This window comes from Seriola aureovittata, chromosome 17 (assembly GCF_021018895.1).
Source record: "Seriola aureovittata isolate HTS-2021-v1 ecotype China chromosome 17, ASM2101889v1, whole genome shotgun sequence".
Taxonomy (NCBI): Eukaryota; Metazoa; Chordata; class Actinopteri; order Carangiformes; family Carangidae; genus Seriola; species Seriola aureovittata.
In genome coordinates, this window is record NC_079380.1 from 169134 (window position 1) to 181511 (window position 12378).

The window sequence follows — 12378 nt, forward strand, 5'->3', positions numbered from 1 at the left end:
AACAGGGAGAGGAGCTTCACCAGGCAAGACACTTGACAGACTTACTCTCATCAGTCCCATAGTGATGAACATGCAGGCACAGTGTGTGTGTGTGTGTGTGTGTGTGTGTGTGTGTGTGTGTGTGCGTGACAGTATCCCAAACCTCCTCCTCCTCCTCCTCATCACCACCCCAGAATCATCCCCTGTGCTGTAAGGACACAATAACTCATGTTCCTCAAGCCCTGCCCACCCACAACCGTACAGCTATACAGCAGCACCTGCCACTTGTACCCCTCCCCACCCACTGCTGCAGTTGTAGCAATGCCTACTGCCACAATTCCTCCCCTTGCTACATCTGAGCTGAAAGACTGAGAAAAAAAGCTGCACACCCTGTGTAACCCGGCCTCTGTTCATCTTAGATATACATGCAGACCTCTTTCTCACTTAAGCAACAAGTGATCAAGCATGCAAGATGATCAGTAAAGATTTAAGAAAAATATCAAATGAAAAGCACAGCCAAATAGCCCAGTCATATGGATCAGGTACAATGAACTTTTATATCAACATAAAAGTACAATTAAGTACAAAGAACAAAATTATACGCACATGAAACTTGAGGATATTGAGAGTGCCATGTAGAACAACTTCAACAAAGCAACCATAAGTGTTACTCATCCAAAATGATGACGTTTGGACACACAATTTGATTTATTGTCTTGATTTTCCCAGTTACTTGGATAGAATTAACTACATAGATTAAATCTCTCTGACCAAGAGGCCTGTGGTCAAGACAGCATTGAAGATGAACTGCTCAAATACAGAACCTGACATCTGGTACAAAGGGCTCATTTCAGTGACCAGTAACCCTAACCCTAACCCAGTGGGGGGACCCGAGTAAAAGACCTAAGTCAGCACTTGTTTCTGTAAATTATTATGTAGTATTCTAAACAAAACAATTCTAGATTGCTTGTGAACACGCCAGTAAAAATCAAATTGGCTTACTCCCAAAGCACCACACCCCTGATCATGTATATACCTTTCACACTTGTATAAATGATGATAAGATATCAACTGAATAAATTGATGTATTTGGAAAATAGGTGTGCTGTTAAAATTGGCGACAAACTGAATTCTTCACCCAGATAAGAGATGTTTGTCAGGGTCACTTTAATCAATAAAGACTCTGAATTTTTTGAGTGAGAAAAACTTTACTGCTTCACTGTCCTGTATATAACAGGAAAAGTGAAAGGTGAGAGTCTCTTTAGTGATTAGGCCCCAATGTGATGTGTATTGGAGAGAGCAAGAGATGCTGTGATCAATGCAATTAGAGAAAATATAATTATGTTCAAATTAAAATCTAGCTTAAAATATTTGATAGTGTTATCTTGCCCATTGCAAGTTAGTTAGTTATTGTGGGGTCTGTTCAGTCATCACGGCTATGCACATAAACACCCAACATAATCGCTACATGCAGAATTCTGCAGATACATTTTAGACGTACAAAGAAAAACATCAACAAATTCCTCTCGAGAAGAGATGAATGGTGAAGGTAACACACTTTAGCCTGGTAAAGGGAGTTTCCGTACATCATGGGTCCACCAGGAGATCACTCTTCCTTTCTGTCCCACCTCCCACTAGATTTGGCCATCCAGGAATGCTGTCGCCTCCTAACTGCTCATCCCACTTCTGAATCACATTGTTTGTGGGGTCCTCTCAGTGTACCTCTTTAAGCAAAGCTCCATATAGCTCTGCCATGAGTCTCTTGCTGACCTGCGTCTTGATGAGCGGTTGTCTGCTCAGCGCATCTACAACAAGATTCCTGTGGCTTGGGATATACTGGATGCTAAAGTTATATGGTAGCAACTTCAAAACCCACCACTGTTTACAAGCATCCAACTTTGGCTTCGTGAGGATGTAGGTCGGTGGGTTATTATCTGTCCAGACAGTCAATGAGTGTCCTTTCAGCCAATGACTGAATTTATCACATGCAGCGAGCAACTCGCTCTGAAATGGCCTGGACTGGCACTTTGCGCACAAGTCAGGGATTTGCTTGTGAATGTGATGGGACATGCCTTGCTCCTTCCCTCTGGGACTTGAGAAAGCACCGTGCCCAATCATTTCAATGAGGCATCCGTTGAGATGTTGAATAGGGAACTGAATTCAGGATGAGCTAGAACTACAGAGTTCAGCAGAGCAAATTTCAGCTGGGTGAATACGTTACTCTGCTCCTGACTCCAATTGCCTGGGCTGGGTCTCTTGAAGCATGTGGCACATCTTGCGTTACTCTTACCAGTTGCAGCAGAAGTCAGGAAGAAAGTCAGAGAAGATACATCTCACGCCTCAAACTATTTGCTCATGTCTGGCCATCAGTGTTACAGCCCAAGTGAACTTCACAGTTCTGATGATGTCTGGGATCTTGTTGGGTTTACATATTTTTATGAATGCTCTCTGGTAGATCTGAAGGGTGCATAACCCCACTTCTGAGAGCTGTGTCACTGAGACTAAGCTAGCTGTGAGAGGCCAGTAAATGCCTTCAAATTTTAGGGCTGCCTGCTTGTTTTTTGTTTCTACATGTGTTAATTACAAAATGTGACGTGTGAATATGGTGAATATGGAGTTGTTTAAAGGCAACTTTGACGGACTGGATAGCTGGGAAACAAAAGTAAACTAACGAGTAATGTTGTTTTGCTGCTGAGTGATTAGTGAAATAATGTAATTAGTTTTTCAACAAAAATGGCACTCAGTAGAGTGCATAACTCCACAAAGGCCAAACATTTCCTTCCACCAGATATGGATTATTAGCTAGATTTGCCACAAATTGTACCAACTCATAGATCTCAACAAAATAGATTTTTTTACATCAAGATCCAAACATGATTTCCTGAAAAATTGACAAAAATGTTTTGACTTAGAAAAACTGTCACCTGGATCTTTTTAGACATAACACATATTTTGACATTTAGGTCTGTGGACATGTTGGTTAATTTATGCTTAAATTTTGTGAAGATTTCTGCCCAGTGTGTTTGAAGCATTCTTACAGGCAGGTTGTCACAGTGCAGTGACTGAGGGCCAACTCCAGTTCTGAAAGTTATGAAGTTCACAGTTATGAAAAAGAATAGTACAGTAAAGGTGATACAACACTCTCTGTACACTATTACTCCTATGGTCTGTGTGTGTGTGTGTGTGTGTGTATATGTGTGTGTGTGTGGAACCCAAAGACAGCTGCAGTAGCAGAGAGGAACACTTACTGCCCACAGATACTGTATCTCTCTTTCTCTCTCTCTCTCTCTCTCTCTCTCTCACACACACACAAAAACACACACACACACACACAGCCCACATGCTTCCTGTGTCTATCGTCTATCTGTCTCTTGCTCTATATCTCCTCTCAGTTTTCATCCCACTTCACTCAGCTCTATTGACTTTTTTTTGCACACACTCTGTGCCAACCACGGGCTGATCATAGCAGGGCCATATGTTTTTATCACATGGTTGTTTAATTTATTAATGGACTAACTGTCTGCATTGCCCATAATCCCTGGCGGTCAAACACAAAATGCCTTAATGCCTGAAATTAAGCTACAGCTCCCGACACAAAAAAATAAAAAGCTGCCGCCAAGCGTCACAGAGACACAAAGATGTCTGAAACGCCTAGAAAGCAATTTTTATCCCCATTCCGAAGGACCGTTCAGACAAGAAACCACTTTCAACAGCAAAGAACCAAAACAGATCCGGTTGAGTAAAGAGATGTGGTTTGATGCCGAGCTGCAACTTTTCTTTTAGACTGGTGAGTAACATCTAAAGTTGGTCTGTAGCGAAAAGTATCATGAGTGTAAATGACAAACTGTAACTGTACTGATAAACACTTCAAGTGGCATAAATGTATGATTGATATCGACTGACATTTTAGCAACTTAGTAGAAATTTGCCTGTTGTGCGGCTGTTGTCCAGATGCATCAGTAACTTTTCTTTTACAAGTAAGACAAAGAGACTGTTTGATCCAGAGCCAGCGGATCCACTGCCTAATACTGTATTTATTTTAGCATATTCATATCTATCTTTACTAGACCTAACATGTTTGAATATAAAGAACTTGCATGATCTAAACTAATTGTCATCATGTTTGTCTGTATCAGGACCAGAATTCCAGTCCAGTCATTCCCAGTGATGGACCAGCACCTGCCTTTTCTGCTGCATCTGGCCTCATCAATCGTGAACAACCACATTACAGTAACACCTTGGGTTATTATCCCTGCATATAACAGATATTGTCTATACCGTCATCTTTTGCACATCCTGCTCAGCAGGGGTTCTGTCAACACTTTTGTATATAGGTTTTTTCACTGTTTAATTTTTTTATATGTGTATTTATGTATATTTCTCTATTCGACTGTTGCAGTATTTTACCTTTTTATTGTTATTTCCTGTTAATATGTTTATTTTATACTGCACCAAACACCAAGCCAAATGTCCTGTAAGCAAAAACCTACCCGGCAATAAACCTTATTTTCTGATTCTGCTTTTGTGATGATGTCATCATCCCTTCCTCATGTTGACACCCATGTCTCGTGCAGTATCCCCTTGCCTTCATATTTTTACAGGTAAATAAAAACATACTGTTTGTATTACAAGTACTCATAATTTGTTTCAGTGCTATCAACAATTTTAACTATCAACAATAAATGCACATATAAATAATAAATTATAAGGAACATGAGGAAAACAACATGATTAATTGGACAGGGGCGAAGAGGTGAAATAATGCACCCTATGGAGGTGGACACAGGAAGGTCACATAGAGGATCTTATTCTGTCCTCTTCTCTTTCTTCTCTAGGGTGAAAAGGCTTCAAGTCCAGAGTGCTTCATGTTTCCAGCAGTGATTCAGCAGCACTGTTTAGCAACGATGATGCATGTTGATATGCAGACCTGAGATGGATGTCAACATTTATTCTAAAATGTGCTTTGTAACTGAACTGACATTAGTTAGCTACACACAGAATTTTTTCATTCTTATTCTCAAAAGCCAATGGTAAAAATAAAACTGATTAGTGAGCCATTTAATTACTGTATTACAGTACAGGGTCAGATAAACCACAAAGCACCTGCAAGGGAAGACATCTCCCCATCCTACTGTGCTTGTGGACTGTACATTACACTGACTCCAGGACCAACATACAACTCTTCACAACAGGCCTCCTATTTACATACAACTTGATAAGCCAAATGGAAGATGACAAATGGAAAAGGAAAGAGATATTCAGTTTTTTCTTTTTCTTTGTAATATTTAATCGTGGGTTGATTAGTAATATTAAATTTATAGTAATAAAACAATTCATTTGGTGTTTTCTATTTTCCTTTTTCCTTTTTAGGCAAAATAATCCAAAGAGACAAAGAGGACAACTAAGGGTGAGAGATGCAGAGGGATGTGAGAGGGCATTAAAGTAAGGATGATGATAGAGTATGACAAGAGAGAGAGAGAGAGAGAGCAGTGTAAATGGAAACGAGGTTGGGAGGAGAACTTTCTGTCCTGCTACTGTAGTCATGTGATGTTTCTACATGTAAGACACACTCGGACTCTTGTGTTTATTGTGACGGAACTGAATGTATTTATATATATATATATTGTATGAATTTTCTTCTGATCCATGCTCACCATGTATGCCATCATACCGTTTTTTTTTTTTTCAACTTCACAGTGTTTCCTTTCAACTTACATTTTACATCAAGTTTTTATGTTCACATTAAAAATCTCTGGGGGACAATTGATTAAATGCTTTCACTCCTCTTCCTAACATACAGACCAAATCTACATCACTTTGAGAATTTTAGGCAAATTGAAAGTGTTTGTGTTCTTTTTCTTACTTTATATATATCTAGTCAAATATTTGTAGTCACTTTGCTGCTGTAGGTCATCCTCTGTCCTCACCTCCCACGCATGTACACACAAATACCAACTTAAAGAAAGTCCTACAAACCGCTCTACCACCTGCAACTAACAGAGCTAACAAAGTGCTCTGCTACTCTTGGCCCTGTTGGACTTTTTCCAGCTACTGTACTGGAGAATGGAGAATGCTCTCAGTTTTGTATTGCACTATAATTGTTCAACACACTTTGTTAACAGTCCAGTTCTATGTTAACCATTTAATTTAAATCCCTAACTAAACCCTGTCCACAATTTTAATTTCACTCTGAAATATGTCACATTACTGAAGCTATAGACACTGTAACTAACTAACTAACTAAATGTAAAGTTATTATTTCATATTAATATTTTAATATGAATATTTTGTTAATCCGCAATGGCTAGACTGATCTGAACAACTGTCTGGGTGACAACAACATCAAAGGTAAACAGAAATGGATTAACCACTAGTGGGCTCAGGGGCAACTAGTTCCTTCCACAGCTTGTGTATTGTGTTAAGTACCATGTATGTACAGTACACACAGTAGACTACACATGGCTATTTCATTTTATTTCAGCAGAAGCTCCAGATACAAACCAGTGGGTAGGTTTACTGCCTGCCATTACATTTGAGATATAAATACCCAGTGAGGTTTGAAACACAGTCGGTCATTTAACATCTCTTAATGCCGCTCTGATATTGCCAGAATCTTGTAGCCTATTTCATATTATCAAGTTATTTTGTATAAAATTATAGAATATTGGGGAAAAAAAATTATATATCATTATATAGCCTGTATCTTTTCTTGGTGGTGGTGGTGAGTTTATTTGGTAAACCGACAACACCTGAAGGCAACACACTACATCAAGCTTTGCCACTCAAATAGAATGACCTCGTTCTTTATGTTACAGTCAAGAAGCCCCGGTACAAATTGTACTTTAATCCTTGTACAACATTACCATAGCGCCACATGGCGCATCTGTGAGACTGAATAGACTTTCCATCAACCTTAACGAGCTTGGTGATATTTTTCCTCTTTCACATTCTTACTGTGATTTTATTTGTGTGGTATCCTGATAATATTCATTACAGCGTCACTGCAGAGCCTTTTCCCCGACAGCATCCACCGCTGCGCAAACAAACATCCCAGCCTGACCCGCTCAGAAACACTGAAATCTTAACTGGGCTTTCACGCAGATATCTCTCACACACTCACACTCACACACACTCTCTCTCTCTCTCTCTCTCTCTCTCTCTCTCTCACACACACACACACACACAGAACAATACGAAACACATACGACTACGACGCAGGTTTACTTACGTCTCTGTAGAAAAGCCATGAAGATGTTGATGGTGATGAGTAGGGTAGACATGAGTCTGACATCAGCAGTGGGTGCTGCCGAGTTTGTACCTCCCCCTCCTCTCTTCGGAACATAACCAAGAGGAGGAGGGTGAAAGAAAAGCAGCTCACGTTAGATCGGTAGAGGAACATACAGTTTATTTTAACATATATTAAGATACATATTTCATTTTTAAATATTCCCTTTATCAGTGATACAACAATACATTTAGACATTGGAATATGGAATATATGGATTACAAGTGTTTCCCTTCTTATTCTTTTTTTTAAAGCAGGAATTTAGGGTGACTGAAAAGGGCAAATGCGCTGCAACAGCCAAAAACACTTCCAATAGGAGAAGCAAGATGCAAATTCAGAAAGCATGCAGATCGAACACATACAGAAATACAAAACAAATACAACAACAGCAATGTGCTGCAAATGAAAAAACGTGAAGCAGCACGTTTTTTCATTTGCAGCACATTGCTGTTGTTGCCTAAACAAACAAAAAAATTTAACCACTAACATGCTGCAAATACAAAAATGATGCGACAACAAAAACCCCCAAACCCCCAAAAGAAATGCAGCATAAAAAAGCACTGCACATTCAGACACGTGCTCCTGGCCTCTAGGGGGAGTGCCTTGACCATAAGCTTCGACCAGAGAGACGAGACCAAAGGATACCATATACAGACGATAATGCATGACAGGCAGCACCAATGGTATTAAATGGGATACACTTCCTGTCTCCTAAGTGGGTCGTGGTCATGATTGCTTGTTCATGTCAAAACAGCAACACAATACACCACCACCTACAGTATTTGCGCCTGAGTTTGCCGCTCGTTTTTAGATAGATAGATAGATACTTTATTTATCCCCTAGGGGAAATTCATGTAATCATCTATTATATGTATCCATGTATGTTTTATCTGCTATCTTTTTTTTCTACTTTTTATTTAAACATTTTAAACATTTTTACAAAACATTTCCTGACATACGACCAATAAAAATGGGTGATAGACCGCACAGTAGAGTGAGCTGCTACCAAATACAAACAGATAAATAATTAATGAAATTAGTAAATAAGTAGTAAAAAAAGAAAAAAGAAAAGGTGATTAACTAAATAAAATACATACACATATAGAAATAAATAAATAATTAAATGAAAAACAGGTGGCACTCATACCTCCATCATCATCTTACCCAATCATGCATACACATACCTGAAAACACATGTGCACATATATGTGTAATTGGACTAGGCAAGGGGGTGCATAAAAATAACGTTTTAAAGCAAGATATGTCAGTATGACATAGGCTAGAAAAGAATGTGCAAAAGGTAGGGTAAATAAGAATTTACATAATTATAGTATTAAGAATAGTAGGAACATTGACAGTGACAGGTAGAAGAGCAAATATCTATGGTAGCTGAGCAGGATTTTCCAGACAGGAGTTCCCAGCAGCATTCTCACATCTCATCCCATCTATCATACCCCCAGGTATCTTGAAATACAGGACCATCTTTTGTATGAAAGTGTCTATTTTGAGCTGCAGAATGGCCGTCATCCTTTCCATCATATAGACCTTTTTCAGTCTCTGGGTCCATTGACCTATAGTTGGTGGTTTTACCTCTCTCCAGTTCATTGTGATCATTTTCTTTGCTACTAGCAAGAGAATCCTCAATGCATATCGTTGGTCTGCATTGTATATACCTTTGGGTATGGCTTCCAATAAAAACATCATTGGTTCTAGAGCAACATCTATCTCCAAAATAGTATCAATTTCCTTTTTAATATCATCCCGAAATTTATTATTATTAGAGAGTATTAAACATCCTGCCCATATGTCCTTCCATGTAGAGTCTTCAATTATAACGTTCATTTCTAGTTCCCATTTTTCTCTAATGTACTCTGTGTTTTGTGAAGTGCCCGTTGCTAACCTTTTGTATATGTTAGATAGGTGTTTTTTTGTTGGGAATTGTTTCTCTAGAACGTTAATAAAGTATTCTTCTATTTCATTTGGGTTTTTACTGACCATTTCCTTTTCCTTATGGTTTGTGACATAATGACCTGGAGATACCTGTACAGATCCTTTGATGGAAGGTCAAATTGTTCTTGAAGTTGAGAGAATGATTTAAATTCTGTTCCTTTAAAAAGTTGATTAATTGTATGGAGACCTTTGTCGGCCCACCTTCTAAACCCGCTGTCCCACAAGGAAGGTGGGAACTCTACATTTCCTACTATCCACATGGCCCTTGAGATCAACTCTGGTCCCCTAAGTATTTTTTTTACTGTTGTCCAGACTTTTAAGGTGTGTTTTATCCATTCATTCTTTATTTCGATTTTATTAACTAACTTTATATCTATAAATGGGTGTACCGCTAAGGAGACGCCCCTTACAGAATCTTGCTCTATTTTAGTCCATATTGCCTCCCGATCATTTCTTATCCATGCCACTATAGCATTTATTTGTGCAGCCCAGTAATAACTTTTGAGGTTTGGTAAACCTAAACCTCCCATGTCTTTGGGTAGATAGAGGGATTTTAATCTTACCCTCCGTCTCTTCTTTTGCCATATAAATGTTAAGATTAGTTTATCTAACATTTTAAAGGTGGAAACAGGTATTCTAATAGGGAGGGATTGAAACAAAAAGAGAAGTCTCGGTAGTAGGTTCATTTATACCGTCTCTACTCTTCCAAATAGAGACAGGGGCAAAACTTCCCAACGTGTCACATCATTTTTTTATTTGTTTAATTAATTTGTTATAATTTGCCTCAAACAGTTGGGTGGGGTTAGGTGTAATAATTATTCCCAGATATGTAAATCCTTGTTTGGACCAGCGAAAGGAGACATTATTATTCAGTTGTGTAGGCCAGATGCCTGAAATCATCATGGCTTCTGATTTATTTTCGTTAATTTTATATCCAGACACTGACCCATATTCATGTAGAGTATTCATAAGTGCAGGAATGGAAGAAAGTGGATTTTTTACAAAGAGTAAAATATCGTCTGCGTACAGAGCTATCTTATGAATTAAACCTCCGTCATCCGCTATCCCTTGGATTTGTACATTTTGGCGTACCGCCTCTGCCAGAGGCTCAATACTAAGAGCAATTAAGATGGGTGACAATGAGTCCCCTTGTCTCACCCCTCGTTCGATCCTGAAAAAACTAGAACAATGACCATTAACTCTGACTTTGGAGCAGGGCTCTTTATATAATAGGTTTATCCAAGCCACAAATTTCTTCCCAAAGCCCATTTCCATCAGTGTTTGCTTCAAAAATGCCCAGTCCACTGATGGTTGTCTGTCCCTTGCCGCTATTGCCTGCAGGTTCAGGGCTCTCCTTATATTGTTTGTTCCCTGACGTCCTGATATAAATCCCGTCTGGTCTGGTTGTATTAATTTTTTTAATATTTTTGGGGATTCTGGTAGCTATTATAGAGGTCAAAATTTTATAATCTACACAAAGTAAACTTATTGGGCGATAACTAGTGCATAAAAGGGGATCTTTTCCCTCTTTATGTATCACTGATAGTATGGCTTCCGACCATGAGTTTGGGGGGTCTCCTAATTTTAGAACATAATTATATAATTTACACAATATGGGTGTAAGCTCATTCACAAATATTTTATAATACTCTCCAGAGAAACCGTCTGTTCCTGGTGTTTTATTGTTTTTAATTTTGGAATGGTTTCTTTAATTTCACTCTCTGTGATGGGTTTTATTAAGAGTTCTGCTTCTTCACTTGATAGTTTATTCATTTTAAGGGATCTTAAAAACTCTAAAGTTTTCTTTTCTTTAAATTCTAGTTCTTCGACCTTATATAGTTGTTTGTAATATGTGGCAAATGAATCCGATATCTTAGTGGGGTCGGTCTCAACCTGATTGGTTTCAGGGTTCCTAATTTTAGGAACTGCACGGCTAGATTGGGCTTTTCTGAGTTGAAAGGCCAGTAGCCTACTGGCTTTATTCCCCATTTCATAATATTTCCTATTAGTATATCTCAGAGCTCCCTCTGCCTTACATGTCAAAACCTCATTCAGTTGTTGTCTAACTTCCTTTAACATTTTAAAAGTGTCTTTCTTTCCAAATTGTTTGTGTTCTCTTGTTCATTTTTTTATTTCATCTTCCAATCTTTGTTTTTGTTTAGCAAGCCTTTGTTTCTTAATTTTGGATCCTATAGAGATAATCTTCCCTCTCATTGTGGCCTTACTGGCATCCCATACGATTGAAGGGGAGACATTACCGTCATCATTTATGGAAAAATACTCAGTCAGAGCTTCTCTCAATTCTTGCCTAATATTCATATCTGTTAGTAATGACACATTAAGTCTCCAATGTCTAAAGTGATCATCTACTCCTAGGTTAATTTTCATGGTCACAGGGCCGTGGTCTGAGATAGAGATTGGCTCGAGTGTACTTTCTTTTATTCTATACAGTTCAGTTTTTGATATACAAAAAAGATCTATTCTTGAATAGCTCCCATGTACTTGAGACATATAAGTGAAATCTCTCTCATTAGGGTGGAGCTGTCGCCAAATGTCCACTAGACCTAGTTCCTTCATCATATCTAATAAGCCCTTGGACATTTTGGATTGAGGTTTTCTTGTTGCAGGTAACCTGTCCAGTTTTGAATCCAAGGTGCAGTTAAAGTCGCCCCCTACTATTATGATCCCCTCACTTTTGTCAGCTAGTAGGGTTGCTATTTTTTTTAAAAAGAGGGGGCAGTCTTCATTTGGGGCGTACACATTGAGTATAGTTATCTTTTTCCCTCCAATTGTGCCTATCACCATAACATACCGGCCTTCCTCATCTTGAAAAATGTTTTCGTTGTTGTAGTACACAGATTTATTGAATAGTATAGCAACTCCTCTCTGCTTTTTCCTCCCACATGATGCGCTGTACACCTGATTTACCCACTCTCTCTCCAGTTTTAAATGCTCAGTTTGCGACAGGTGTGTTTCCTGAATTAGAGCGACAGAGCAGTGCAGTTTCTTTAATTCCCAGGATTTTTTTCCTTTTGATGGGATTGTTAATTCCTCTTATATTGTAATTTATGAAATTCAACTCAGCCATAGTCTCTGTGTGGTTTTATAATATAGCTCCTTACCTGTTTGAACTTAAATATCATAGTAAGTCTTATCACTAACAA

General features: G+C 38.6%; 1 protein-coding gene across 2 annotated transcripts in view; it reads right to left on the minus strand.

Moving 5' to 3' along the window:
* LOC130185213 (TANK-binding kinase 1-binding protein 1-like) overlaps positions 1 to 7315 on the minus strand; it is a 51147-nt gene extending 43832 nt beyond the window's left edge. For both annotated transcript variants that reach the window (XM_056401556.1, XM_056401554.1), the window contains exon 1: positions 7208 to 7315. The gene's annotated coding sequence lies outside the window, so the exon portion shown is untranslated. The remainder of the gene's footprint in view (positions 1 to 7207) is intronic.
* Between the last annotated feature and the right edge of the window lie 5063 nt (positions 7316 to 12378).